The 14776-nt window shown below is 48.0% G+C and overlaps 1 protein-coding gene across 1 annotated transcript in view; it reads right to left on the bottom strand.

Moving 5' to 3' along the window:
- sla2b (Src like adaptor 2b) overlaps positions 1–9370 on the bottom strand; it is a 35927-nt gene extending 26557 nt beyond the window's left edge. The window contains exon 1 of the mRNA XM_086005767.1: positions 9084–9370. The gene's annotated coding sequence lies outside the window, so the exon portion shown is untranslated. The remainder of the gene's footprint in view (positions 1–9083) is intronic.
- Between the last annotated feature and the right edge of the window lie 5406 nt (positions 9371–14776).

Genomic DNA, 14776 nt, shown 5'->3' with positions numbered 1-14776 from the left:
CAGGCAGGAGAGAATTATTCAAAATAGCCTCTGGAATGGATGTGTGACAAGTATCATTCAGTGAATTATTGATTTTTATATAATCAGCATTAACTCACCTGTAGATTTTGAACAAACCTTATTTCTACAGCCTACATCTCCAAGACTCTAAGCTGTCTATTTTTCCCTTACTTCTAACTATGTAATTGGAATTGAATTCACTTGCGAGCCCCTTCATTTAACTCTGTTCGTTCGCAGCTTTGATTTTCAAAGTTGCTGAAAGCTTATTTTGCCACCATATAGGAATCACTTAGCCTTGCTTGCACCATATATAAATATAATATACTACATATATATAACGTACTACATTTATTGAGATCGGTGTCAGCTGTGGCTCAGTGGGCAGCACTCTTGCCTCTGAGCCAGAAGGTTGTGGGTTCAAAGTCCCACTTCATGAGACTTGAGCACAAACATCAAGGTCGACCCTCCAGTGCAGTGCTGAGGGAGTGCTGCACGGTCGGAGTATGCCCTCTTTCCGATGAGACTTTAAACTGAGGCCCCATTTACTCTCTCAGATGGACGTAAAAGATCCAAGGGCACTATTTCGAAGAAGAGCAGGGGGAGTAATCACCGGTACCCTGGCTAATATTTATCCCTCAATCAACATCACTAAAACAGATTATCTAAGAACATAAGAAATAGGAGCAGGAGTCGGCCATTTGGCCCCTCGAGCCTGCTCCGCCATTCAATAAGATCATGGCTGATCTGATCTTGGCCTCAACTCCACTTTCCCTGCCCACTCCCCATAACCTTTGACTCCCCCGTAGCGCAAATATCTGTCTATCTCCGCCTTGAATATATTCTGGTCATTATCACATTGCTGTTTGTGGGGGCTTGCTGTGCGCAAATTGGCTGCTGCGTTTCCTACATTACAACAGTGACTGCACTTCAAAAGTACTTTGTTGGCTGTAAAGCGTTTTGGGACGTCCTGAGGTCGTGAAAGGCGCTATATAAATGCAAGTCTTTCTCTTTTTTAAATATATTTGTACATATACCTATCTACAGTCAAACATGTTGAGTCTATCACACTTCCGATGTCACATTTCAAAGCGTCAAAAGCAATGGAAATAAGAAAGGCAGTCATTTCAAGGCTGGTTTATTCTGACCTGGAGCCATGAAGCTTCCATTATTGACTGCAACTACCTCTAATGGACTTTAAGGTGTTCCTCTTACCGAAATTAGACTTTGTGGCCTCTAAGAAACCAGCCACTTTAAATACAACAGCGCCTTAGCAGCAGAATAATACATTGCACGTTACATGATGCACCGCTCCTCTTGTGATAAGACGGTGTGTCCTCCTACTTACCCTAAGGAGTGCTACGGGGGATCTGCCAACGCGCACATCTACTCTGCTACATCTTGTGTCAATACATGGTGTCCTGCGCGATGGTACTCACCAGATATCCTTGGAAAACGGGCTGAATGGCCCAAATAGGGTCAGACCGGACATGAGGGTCAAGTGGTTGACCAGTGTGTGGCTTCCCATTTCCTGCACTTTACATCTTTTTCTGTTATGCTGTGCAAAAGAAATCTTGTAACAGTGTGGCCAGCTCATTCTGCCCACTGCCAGGTTTAGAAATTTGCAACTATTATTATTATTTTAATTACATCTAATTTATTAACTGAATATTGTTTGAAGCAACAATGCAAATCTTATTAAGAGCAAATTAGAACCTCCCCAGCGTGATTGCGTGCTGTTTTCTGTAGTTAGGGTTATTTTGTGATTTCAGTTGTTTTGCCCTTAAATTACTTTGAAAGTTACGTACAGTGAAACAGGGTGTTATAAGAACTGCCTTAGACACGCCCAGTGCAGTGATGAGGGAGTGCTGCACTGTCAGAAGTGCCGTCTTTCAGATGAGATGTTAAACCGAGGCCCCGTCCGCTCTCTCGGGTGGACATATAAGATCCCACGGGCACTAGGATCACTCGATGTTTTCAAGGGGAGACTGGGTAGGCACTTGAGGGAAATAAACTTGCAGGGCTACGGGGATAGAGCGGGGGAATGGGACTGACTGGATTGCTCTACAGAGAGCCGGCATGGACTCGATGGGCTGTATGGCCTCCTTCTGTGCCGTTATGACTCTACTTTGAAGAAGAGCAGGGGAGTTCTCCCCGGTCTCCTGTGCCAATATTTATCCCTCAACCAACATCATTATAAAACAGATTATCTGGTGATTATCGGATTGCTCTTTGTGGGAGCTTGCTGTGCACAAATTGGCTGCCGCGTTTCCCTACATTACAACAGTGACTACACTTCAAAATGTACTTGATTGGCTGTAAAGCGCTTTGGGACGTCCTGAGGTCGTGAAAGGCGCTGTATAAATGCATGTTCTTTCTTTTCTTTCTAGTGCTTAGTGAATGATTCAGTCTGCCTGTATGCAGTATTAATGAAACGACTTGTCTACCACATGAAGCCAGTGCCAAGCACTGCAGACAGACTGTGTACTTGAGTCGCAGAATGGATGCAGATGGCAACTGAGCTGAGAGAGATGCACACAGACCGACACACATGCAACATACATGCACATGCTAATATTTATACAAAGAGACACATGAAGTGACATACACGGTCTTACTCACACAAACAGACTGATACACAAATAAGGACTGACATAGACACATCCGCCACCTTAAACATTCACTCCCACCACCACCGGCGTACCATGGCTGCAGTGTGTACCATCTACAAGATGCACTGCAGCAACTCGCCAAGGCTTCTTCGGCAGCACCTCCCAAACCCGCGACCTCTACCACCTAGAAGGACAAGGGCAGCAGGTGCATGGGAACACCACCACCTCCAAGTTTCCCTCCAAGTCACACACCATCCTGACTTAGAAGTATATCGCCGACCCTTCATCGTCGCTGGGTCAAAATCCTGGAACTCCCTCCCTAACAGCACTGGGGGAGTACCTTCACCACACGGACAGCAGCGGTTCAAGAAGGCGGCTCACCACCACCTTCTCAAGGGCAACTAGGGATAGGCAATAAATGCTGGCCTTGCCAGCGATGCCCAGATCTCATAAGTGAATTATAAAAAAATACATGACTGAAAGTCACATAAAAGACATGCATACCCATATGCATGCATGCACGTTGCTCCACACATACACAAAAGGAGGCATACACCCACAGAATGAAATACATCAGACACCCGAGCACGGACTGACGTACACACATGCGCAGAGCCTGATACAAGTGTGTGGGTCGGCAACTACTGAGGTACAGAGTGAGGGGGAGAGAGGCAATCGAAGAACACAGGACTCGAGCTTGCTGGGTAAAATATCATGTCTTGCAGGTGAACACGGACTTTGGAGCATAAACTGGGTGAGAATAACTATTTAATCAGCAATTTTTAAATTAAAAAAAAGCTAAGAGAGCAAAATGGTGGATACGTACATAGAAACTGAATTGTTAATTAAACCCATGTGGCTGTGATGGGCTCAGCATAAATATAAACCAATTAACAGGAAACCTTAAATTCTGGTCCATTAGGACTTCTCACCATCACAGTAAACCTTCAGTTTCCTACTAGAGCTACCTCCCCCCCCCCACCACCTCAGTTTTCCCCCTCTTCTCCTGAAAGCATTGACTTTTGTTCTAGAATCATCTGCTGCCCTCTGATGCCTCGCGCATGGCCATTTGCAAAATATGAGCCAAATGGGAAGTACTGAACGGTTATTGAAACGTGGAGGGTATCACTGCAGATGCTGCTCTGAATTGGAATCCATAAATTTACACTTTCCAGGAACAAGAACCATGGTTGATTCCCCCCCCCCACCACCTCGCTTCCCGCCCCTCCCACCCCCACCCCCCCTTAGCCAACGGATACTGAGGCCAATCGCAGTGCGCCAGTTGCAGCCGAAGTTGTGATCAGCAAAGGTCAGGGACCGAGGCTAGGACTTTCCTGGTCTGTCTGGCACAGGAGAAGGCTGGAGAATGTGTTTGCCCACCAAGCCATTGGATGAGCGAACTTTAAATATCATTCAGTGCCATCCTGGGGACATTTTGTTCCGCGGGGGGAGTCCAGAGCGAGGGGGCCATCAATATAAGGTAGTCACTAATAAGCAATTCAGGAGAAACTTCTTTACCCAGAGAGTGGTGAGAATGTGGAACTCCCTACCACAGGGAGTGGGTGAGGCGAATAACATAGATGCATTTAAGGGGAAGCTAGATAAACACACGAGGGAGAAAGGAATAGAAGGAATATGCAGATAGGGTTAGATGAAGTAGGGTGGGAGGAGGCTCGTGTGGGGCATAAATACCAGCACAGACCAGTTGGGCCGAATGGCCTGGTCCTGTGCTGAAAATGCTATGTAGTTCAATGTATTCCAGTCTCTTCATGCCAACCAAAGATAAACAGCTAGCCGATGAGAATCCTAACAAACGGCTTGATAGCATTAACCTTGCACTGTGAAACTCGTACTGATTAAGACTTAAAAACAAATAGTTCCAATGGTGATAAGAGCACTTTGACCTGCAAAGATGCTTTTTTTTCTCTCTCTCTCCCTTTTCTCAGATTTCTTGAGTAAGCTCAATACATGTTCCGGAGGATGTACCTAACCACAGCTTATTGTACAACCAGACCAAGTTTCCAACCGCAGTGAGCTGCGCAGCATCTCAGCTCAGGCAGGTGCAGCGCCGGTGGCCAGATGGATAAGCTCTGGCGTCAAGTTATTGGGGGGGGTCTCCCCCTCACTTGAATCAGCAACCCCAGCCATCGAAGCCCCTCAGCCTAAAATCTCCTGACATTAATAGCGGACTTAATGCACTGCTAAAGGGCGAGTGCAGCTGACGCTATTGTGACTCTCCCGGCTTTACAGCCACACGTGCACAGTTCTGGTCTTTATTCCATAAGTCAGCAAGGCTGAGAAGCCCTGAAATGTTTGCACATTTAAGAGAAATGATCAAGTGAAGAGGATTTTCCGTCCTGAATTTTCAACAAAAATGTCGGGTGCGGGAGATAACTGCAAGAGTGTGATTGTGCTGCAGAGCAAAGTGCAAATCAACTCGTTACCATAACCAGGTCGGGGGAGGCTCTGTGTGTGTGTGTGTGTGAGACAGTAACCCAATCTATCTGGATCTGATGAACGTGCAGAACACATGCAAGGGGAAATGTTAGCAAGTCATGTTTGTGTGCCACAGCTTAGGGACCCGTAGCAGCGTGCTAATAGAGAGTGTGAATTTATAACATGGGCGTTTAAATATCCATTTCGGAATGAAACATACCTGATACAACAAAGGTTTAAAGACAGAGGCACCAACCCTAATAATAATAATAATTCAACTTTATTGTCATTGTACAATGCACAAGTACATGAACAACGAAATGTGATCTTGCAAGCTCCCATGAGTCCAGTACAAATAACATTAACATTAAACGTAAATAGCACCGTCCTGGGAGAAGCAAAGCCGCTGCGTCTGTGCGCGCCGCCATTCCATTTCCACCATTCCTCCTGTCCGATCAAGTTGGTTCCTATGCTGAATTGATTAAATCTAATAATAAATAGAAAGTGGCGGGGGTGGTGTGTGTGCGTGTGTGAAGAAAAACCATGAATCAAGCCTTGTTACTTGCTGTCAATCATATAACACAGAAGTAGGCCATTCAGCCCATCGTGCCTGTGCTGGCTTTTTAAAAGAGCTCTCCAATTAGTCCCACTCCCCTCTGCTCTTTCCCCAGAGCCCTGCAAATTTCTCCTTTTCAAGTATTTATCCAATTCCCCTTTTGAAAGTTACTATTGAATCTGCTTCCACCGCCCTTTCAGGCAGCGCGTTCCAGATCACAACAACTCGCTGCGTAAAAAAAAGTCCCCTCATCTCCCCCTTTGGTTCTTTGCCGACAAATTGCAGGATATCAACAAATCCTGGAATTTTCCAAGATCCCGAATGGTATGCACGAGCAGACGCACATTCTGGGGCATAATCGGGATTTGCAGGGTTTGCTAACGTCCTGTAAATTGTGACAGACAGGAGAAGAGCAGGGATGGAGAAACCGGTTCTTGTCCCCAGTATCTCCGACAAGTGCAGCCGGAGTACTGAAGGTGCAATCTCCTTTTATGAAGCACACCGGCAGTCTGCAATTACTGACGGTCTTGTATCAGGCGCTGAATAATTGTGGATAGGAGACAGAGGAGCAAATTTGGGAGGACTGGGAAGATAACAGTGTAAAGGGGCAAAGAGGGGGAGGGATTCCTGAAATAACAACAGAAAGTCTGAGGATAAGGGGTAAGCCATTTAGGACAGAGATGAGGAGAAATTTCTTCACCCAGAGAGTGGTGAACCTGTGGAATTCTCTACCACAGAAGGCAGTAGAGGCCAATTCATTAAATATATTCAAGAAGGAGTTGGATATATTTCTTAAGGCTAAGGGGATCAAGGGATATGGGGAGAAAGCAGGGACAGGGTACTGAGTTTGGATGATCAGCCATGATCGCATTGAATGGCGGAGCAGGCTCGAGGGGCCGAATGGCCGACTCCTGCTCCTATCTTCTATGTTTAAGTGCTGGAAACACTCAGCAGGTCGGGGCAGCATCGAGGAGAGAGAGAAACAGAGTCAACATTTCGGGTCGAACCCTTCGTCAGAACTGGAAAAGGTTCGGGAGGAGAGATTTTTAAGCAGGGGCAGGGAGGAGGGGTGGAAAGAACAAAGGGAAGGTCTGTGATGGGATGGAAGGCAGGAGAGATTGACTGACGAAAGGGATGATGGTGCGAGGCAAAAGGAGAGGTAATGGGACAAGTTAAGAAACAAATGATGGCTCTAGATGAGGTGTGGATGATGATGGCAGCAACATTAACAGCTACCATGCGAGGAAACAAGAGAAAAAGAACTACAGGGAGCAATTCATAGTCTGAAATTGTTGAACTCGATGTTGAGTCCAGAAGGCTGTAAAGTGCCTAATCGAAAGATGAGGTGCTGTTCCTCGAGCTTACGTTGAGCTTCGTTGGAACAGTGCAAGAGGAATTCCTGAAATGTGTACAAGAGAACTTCCAGCCCAACGAGGAATCTCGTTCTAGGGAATGAAGTGGGGCAAGTGGAGCACATTTCAGTGGGAGAGCATTTGGGAGAGAGCTCCCCTGCTCTTCGCCCAGATGTCGCCATGGGGCTTCAAACGTCATTGCAGGGCAAGAGTCCATCTTAACAACGATGCACTTGAGTAACAAAGAACCGCAGCCCCGAGAAGTTGCACCCAAGACGTCCCCTTGTCAGTCTGAACTGGCCCATCTGTTTTTAAGTGGACAAGTTAACCCTTCGAGTGCTGAAAGATCATTTTGCTTATCCAAATAACGCACTCCTTTGCATTCACATAGCGTGCCAAGGTTATGCACATTGCTGATAACCAAGTTTGTTAATCAAAAGTTAGAACAGCGTAGACAGAAATAGAGACAGTTTCTGAATAATTAGCATGGGGGGGAATGAACCAGAGTACTGTACCTACCAGGTGCAGAATGTATTTTTAATTTTCGTACAGGGCCTCAAGACGGTAAGCTCACAAAGCGATCTGCTCTCTTTTCTCTCTGTTTCACATGCTAACATAGAAACATAGAAACATAGAAGATAGGAGCAGGAGTAGGCCATTCGGCCCCTCGAGCCTGCTCCGCCATTCACTGAGATCATGGCTGATCATCCAAACTCAGTACCCTGTCCCTGCCTTCTCCCCATATCCCTTGATCCCTTTAGCCTTAAGAAATATATCTAACTCCTTCTTGAATATATTTAATGAATTGGCCTTAACTGCCTTCTGTGGCAGAGAATTCCACAGGTTCACCACTCTCTGGGTGAAGAAATTCCTCCTCATCTCTGTCCTAAATGGCTTACCCCTTATCCTTAGACTGTGACCCCTGGTTCTGGACTCCCCCGCCATCAGGAACATCCTTCCTGTACCTAGTCTGTCCAGTCCTGTTAGAATTTTATAAGTTTCAATGAGATCCCCTCTCATTCTTCTAAACTCTAGCAAATATAAGCCCAATCGACCCAATCTCTCCTCATACATCATTCCTGCCATCCCAGGTATCAGTCTGGTGAATCTTCGCTGCACTCCCTCCATGGCAAGAACAACCTTCCTCAGATGAGGCGACCAAAATTGCACACAATGCTCAAGTTTTTTTTAAGAAAAGCACCCATTTTATCCAGTGGTTTACACCTGTCGATTCCTCTGTGTGCTGGACTCTGTCCAAGTTTCTCAATGTTGATTCGAGCGGATTCTGAATGTGACTCAACTTTCAGTGACCGGCAAGATAGAAGACAATTCTGTGCCCCGCTCCCCAATCTGTAAGAGATGCGAGGAGGCACTTCTGGGATTCTCTAACTGAGTCTTAGCCATTTGCCTTGGGGTAACCAATGTCACATGGGGAGAGGGAGCTGCAAAGAATAAGTGAGTTCAGTTCAAGCCACTCCAACCCACTTACGCCACAACCGCCCATCACTGTGGATGGCTTTGGTTTTACTATGTTAAAGGTGCTATATAACTGCAAGTTGTTGTTGTTGTCAAGAGCACTGAAGTGGCGGAGAGTGAATACTTGATCGAGTAATGATGTCAAAATGTATAAGGAGCTTAAAACTTCTAAAGCCGGACACCCTACCACACACTATAACAGCTTTGCAAAGGCTGTTACAAAATTCAGCACCTGGTAGTATTGCAAATCTTTGCTAAATTACATAACTTAGGGTATGTGACCAATGCGGCAGGAATAAAAAATGCTTCCCCTTAACCAGCACCACTTCTCCACCATTACTCTCCGGAAGCCTCAGTGACACGTACCATGTTATATGAAAAGTTAGGACTGAGCACACTGTTGGCGCAGAGCAGAGGGGAGCTTTGCTGTGTATCTAAGCCTGCTGCCTCTGACCTAGGTGTGAGTGCAGGTCTGAAATGGAAACGGCTCAGTCCGCCATCGCACACATATCTCATGCCGATGGGCACAATCTTTTCACACACACAAAAAAGCTTAAATATCAGAGACACATATAATGAAAAGAGCAGTTAGAATCTTTTCTTACACCTTCCCCTCCCACTCCCCAGGCAAAATATGAAATGCACAATACTCACAGCATTGTCTCTACTGCTCCTTTGAGGCAAGAGGCATCTTCTCTACCAGATTTCCTTCTCCTAAAGACCGCACCGTGTCACCAGCTAGAAGATACAGCACCCAGCAACCAGCTAATCAAATTAACAGCCCCTGCTGGGGTGGTGAAGGCAGAGCGTCGATGTATTCTAAAAGTCACAAGAGAGCCTTCGAGTGACAGTGTGAGCAATGTGACGGTTCAGTTAAGGGGGAATGAGTCAATGTGCAGCTGCTGCTGGGGGTTGTCTCCAGAATCTGCAGTGCTGTATGATGACGCGCTGAGTTAGTGTCCCAGTATTTATGTCTCTGGCAGCTGTCTAACATCTCCTTGCTGTGTGTTTCCTGTGACGTTCTACCTTAGGTCAGTCCGATAAATGGTTCCTGTTTATGCTGGTGTTTTGCAAAATAACTTTTTTTCTGGCTGTGTAATGGAATGTTTACTCCACATCACAAGGCCCATTTATCTAGTGTGAACAGATTGACTGATGATATTGTGGGGAAATTTAATACTTTACATTAGTGTATATTTTTCCCTTCAATTCTCTTTCTTGCTCCTCTTCTGAAGGTGCTGGCTGTTGCTGGGGTCGCCTGGTGCTGGTATTCACTGGTAATGTTTGAGCCTTGACAGCAAGTGCCATGGTTTTTCAATCGGCATTATTGTAACACACTGGCGTTAAAGTCACGCTGAGTTGGAAATTCCAGCTATTCAACCGTGGAGGCATCACAACCAAGCCCAATTCTGTTCTCATCGGATGTCCAGCAGGACTCTCAGGAGAACGATCAGGCGTAGGAAATGGGTAGACTGGTGATTGTTTCCACCCCCGCCAACCCCTAACCCCACCCCAAAGGCAATTGTTGCACCTCTTTGCCAGTCTGCTTGAGAACACGGATCAAACATGGCATGCATAGCTCGATATCACAATACACAACTGAAATCATAGAATCATAGAAATTTACCACACAGAAGGAGGCCATTCGGTCCATCGTGTCTGTGCCGGCCGAAAAAGAGCCATCCAGCCTAATCCCACTTTCCAGCTCTTGTAGGTTACGGCACATCACGTGCATATCCAAGTACTTTTTAAATGTGATGAGGGTTTCTGCCTCTACCACCCTTTCAGGCAGTGAGTTCCAGACTCCCACCACCCTCTGGGTGAAAAAAGTTCTCCTCAAATCCACTCTAATCCTTCTACCAATTACTTTAAATCTCTGCCCCCTGGTTATTGACTTCTCTGCTAAGGGGAAATAGCTCCTTCCTATCCATTTTATACACCTAAATTAAGTCTCCCCTCAGCCTCCTCTGTTCCAAGGAAAACAACCCCAGCCTATCCAATCTTTCCTCATAACTAAAATTCTCCAGTCCTGGCAACATCCTCGTAAATCTGCTCTGTACCCTCTCTAGTGCAATCACATTTGTCCTGTAATGTGGTGACCTGAACTGTACCCAGTGATATGCCATCAATAACTCAAAGACAAGGATTCAACTGAAGGCTTTTAATCACTAAGAACATTGCAGCATTGCAGGTCGGGAAAGCTTGTGATGATGGAGCTCCCAATAAGGCACTGACCTGGTGATGACGAAAGAATGGCGATAAACATCCAAGTCAGGATGGTGTGTAACCTAGAGAAGAACGTGCAGATTATTGTGTTCTCATGATATTGCTGCTCTGGTCCTTTTTAGCGGTACATGGAAACATAGAAGATAGGAGCAGGAGTAGGCCATTCGGCCCCTCGAGCCTGCTCCGCCATTCAATGCGATCATGGCTGATCATCCAAATTCAGTACCCTGTCCCTGCCTTCTCCCCATATCCCTTGATCCCTTTAGCCTTAAGAAATATATCTAACTCCTTCTTGAATATATTTAATAAGTTGGCCTCAACTGCCTTCTGTGGTAGAGAATTCCACAGGTTCACCACTCTCTGGGTGAAGAAAGTCCTCCCCATCTCAGTCCTAAATGGCTTACCCCTTATCCTTAGACTGTGACCCCTGGTTCTGGACTCCCCGACCATCGGGAACATCCTTCCTGCATCTAGTCTGTCCAGTCCTGTTAGAATTTTATAAGTGTCAATGAGATCCCCTCTCATTCTTCTAAACTCTAGCGAATATCTAAATTCTAGCGAATACAGTACAGGCCATGGAGCTGGGAGGTGCTGTTAAAGTAAACTTGGTGAGTTGATGCACTGCATCCTATAGACAGGACACACTGCAACCACAGTCAACAGTCAGTTGAGGGGGTGTAAGAAATCGTGAATTGGAAGAAATTGTGAATTGCAAAAAAATAATGGTTTTATAAAAGAAATGGGTTTGCCTAGCTCAGCAGCCTGGATAAGCTGATGACACAGAAGAAACCAAACATGTTAAATAAGGAGTTGCACAAAGAGCTGAGGCCGTTTACAAGGGCATAACGCAGAAACAGGCCTTCATGTAGGTATGACTGGGCCTGATAAGAGATTGAGCAAGGAGCCTTGAGATGAACAGACTGTCCAAGTGAAGGTAACCAGAGGTCCAAACAAGAGATAAGCAGAGGGATGATCTCATGGGGACAGGCGGGGTTTGCCGTAGGTACGTATTACCCTGTCATTGGACAATTGAATGAGTAACAAATGATTGACGCGAGGTATCCACTGCCCCCCCTTCCCCCCGAAATAAAGTATATAACGGGCAGCCGAAAGGGGAAAATGGGCAGAGAGGGGAAGAGCTTCCCCGGCTTAACACCTCCGCCAGCCTCGGGAGACTATCATAGAGGAAGAGATCGCTGCCGCAGGCTGCAGGGATCCGAGACCACCGTTCTGTATCAGCGTCCATCTGTCCATTCGTTCTGAGGCCGGTAAACCATTTTCATCTGTTGCGGATTGTATGTCTACTACATCTATCCTGATTGCAAATTGTATTTGATTATATTGGAACTGTCGCTCCTCAATAAAATAACCTATAACTCCTAAGACCCTTTGGGTAATCTGTGTGTGACCTGTGATCCAAATCTTACAAATGGGTGATTGGGCAGATGCATGGCAGATGCAGTATAATGTGGATAAATGTGAGGTTATCCACTTTGGTGGCAAAAACAGGAAGGCAGATTATTATCTGAACAGCAATAGATTGGGAAAAGGGGAAGTGCAACGAGACCTGGGTGTCCTTGTGCACCAGTCGCTGAAGGTAAGCATGCAGGTGCAGCAGGCGGTTAAGAAGGCGAATGGTATGTTGGCCTTCATAGCGAGAGGATTCGAGTACAGGAGCAAGGATGTCTTGCTGCAGTTGTACAGGGCCTTGGTGAGACCACACCTTGAGTATTGTGTGCAGTTTTGGTCACCTTATCTGAGGAAGGATGTTCTTGCCATGGAGAGAGTGCAGCGAAGATTCACCAGACTGATACCTGGGATGGCAGGAATGACGTATGAAGAGAGATTGGGTCAATTGGGATTATACTCTGAGGGTGCCAGTCAGTTCCTTTTGTAACCTCTAGATGGCACCTTCACTTGTTTATTTCCTTTGTTAATTGTTCCTCTTTTGTAGAACCAAAATAAATTGAACAAATAAACTGTAACTAAAACTCTAATAAATCTTTAAATAAAGCTTAACAAATCAAATTAAAATTTTGGTCGTTTAATCCAATTATGCACTCCAGTCCCCGCGGCGCCCACCGGTCACGGAAGTGCTCGAGCGCGCCGGCGGACACCGCGTGCTCCATCTCCAGGGCCACCCGGGCGCGAACATGGCCGCGGAAGAGAGGGAGGCAATCTGGCCGGATGACCCCCTCAACCGCCCGCTGCCTGGACCAATTAATGGCTTTTTTTGCCAGGCCCAGGAGCAGACCCACGAGGAGGTCCTCCAGCCTGCCCACTCCCCTCCGCACCGGGTGACCGTAGATCAAGAGCGTGGTACTGAAGTGCAACCAAAAATCAAGGAGCAGCCCCTTCAAATAATGGAAGAGGGGCTGCAACCTCACACATTGAACATAGACGTGGAACACGGACTCCTCCAGACCGCAGAACAAACAGGCGGTCTGGGTGTCCGTGAACCTATTTAACAATATATTGCACGGGACTGCTCCGTGCAACACCCTCCAGGCCAAGTCCCCAATAGAACAAGGGAGGACTCCCGCATAGAGAGCCCTCCATTGGGGACCTCCGCCTCCGCCGGAAGGCAAAACGGCATGCCACGGCGTGTCCGGACGGCAGGCGAAGATGACAAAGTGGAAGGTGTGCAGGAGCAGCCCGTACAGGAAACCCCTCCGTGCAGAATGAAAAGGCACGGAGGGCATCTCCTCGAGACGGCTCAAGTTGTGAGGCGCCGATCCCCGAGGGGAGTTTCGGGGCAGGGCGCCGATAAGGAATTCCGTCCGAACGGGGGAAAGCTCGGACGGGATCGCCCCACGCGCTTGAGCTGCCTCGATACACCTCGTGGCGCTGGGGTGCAGTGTCGCTTTAACCGCCTCGATGGCATCGACCGCGAGCCGGACGTTGTCCCAAGACATGCGCCGCACCAACTCCTCCGGCGCCATCCAGCCCGCTCCTCCGCCATCGAGTAGGTCCCCGACTCTAGTCACCCTACCAGGCACAGCCCTGCGTTCCGCCAGCCACCCGAACTCGCGGACGTGGAGGTGCGGATTCCTGAACAGCGGCTCCCGGAGGACAGCCGCCATTCCTGACGGGGGAGAGCTCTGCCTGGAGGCGACGTTGTTCCAAACCCATAGCAGTTCCTGGTAGAAGACAGGCAGCTCCCGCAGGCTGGCACGCCTGCCGCCCACTTCCAAAAACAGGAGCTGCATGTCGTAATTGAGGCTGTGCAGCTGGTGGAAAAAATACGTCGCCAGCGCACACCATCTCGGAGGATTCTCGACGTACAGGTATCTCTGCAGCGTCTGAAGACAGAAAGTCGCAGCCTGGGTGCGGAGGCACACCAACGCCTGACCGCCCTCCCTAAGCGGGAGACTCAGAACCGCGGCAGAGACCCAGTGCTTCCTTTTGTCCCAGAAGAAGTCGACGAGCTTCTTCTGTATCTTGGCGACAAACGCAGGGGGGGGATCAAAGTGACGAACCGGTACCACAACATGGCGGCCACCAGTTGGTTTATGACCATCGCTCGGCCCCTGTAGGACAACACTCGGAGCAATCCTGTCCAGCGTCCTAAGCGAGCGGTGACTTTGGCCTCCAACTCTTGCCAGTTCGCCGGCCAGGCGTCCTCGGCAGGGCTGAGGTAGACTCCCAAGTAGAGGAGGTGCGTGGTGCTCCAGGCGAAGGGCCTGAACTCCTCCGGCAGGGAGTCCACCCGCCACTGACCCACCAGAAGTCCAGAACATTTCTCCCAGTTGATCTTGGCGGAGGATGCGTCCGAGTAAATCTGCTGGCATTCCCGCATCCTCCGCAAGTCAGCGGGATCCGTGACCGTGAGGAGCACGTCATCGGCGTAAGCCGAGAGGACCACCTCCACGCCCGGCCCTTGCAGAGCCAGTCCCGTCAACCTCTTCCGCAAGAGGCGCAGGAAAGGCTCTACGCAAACGGCATATAACTGGCCGGACATGGGGCATCCCTGACGCACCCCCCTCCCGAAGCGAAGGGGCGCCGTCAAGGACCCGTTAACTTTAATCAGACACTCCGCGGCAGCGTACAGAAGTCGGATCCGGGCGACAAAATGCGTCCCGAACCCGAATGCGCGCAGAGTCCCGAAAAGATACTCGTGA

The sequence above is a fragment of the Somniosus microcephalus genome, chromosome 13 (genome assembly GCF_052327205.1).
Source record: "Somniosus microcephalus isolate GS21.2 chromosome 13, FLI_Smic_1.0, whole genome shotgun sequence".
NCBI lineage: Eukaryota > Metazoa > Chordata > Chondrichthyes > Squaliformes > Somniosidae > Somniosus > Somniosus microcephalus.
The sequence above is the reverse complement of the archived record's forward strand: the minus strand, read 5'-3'. Positions and strand labels throughout refer to the sequence as shown.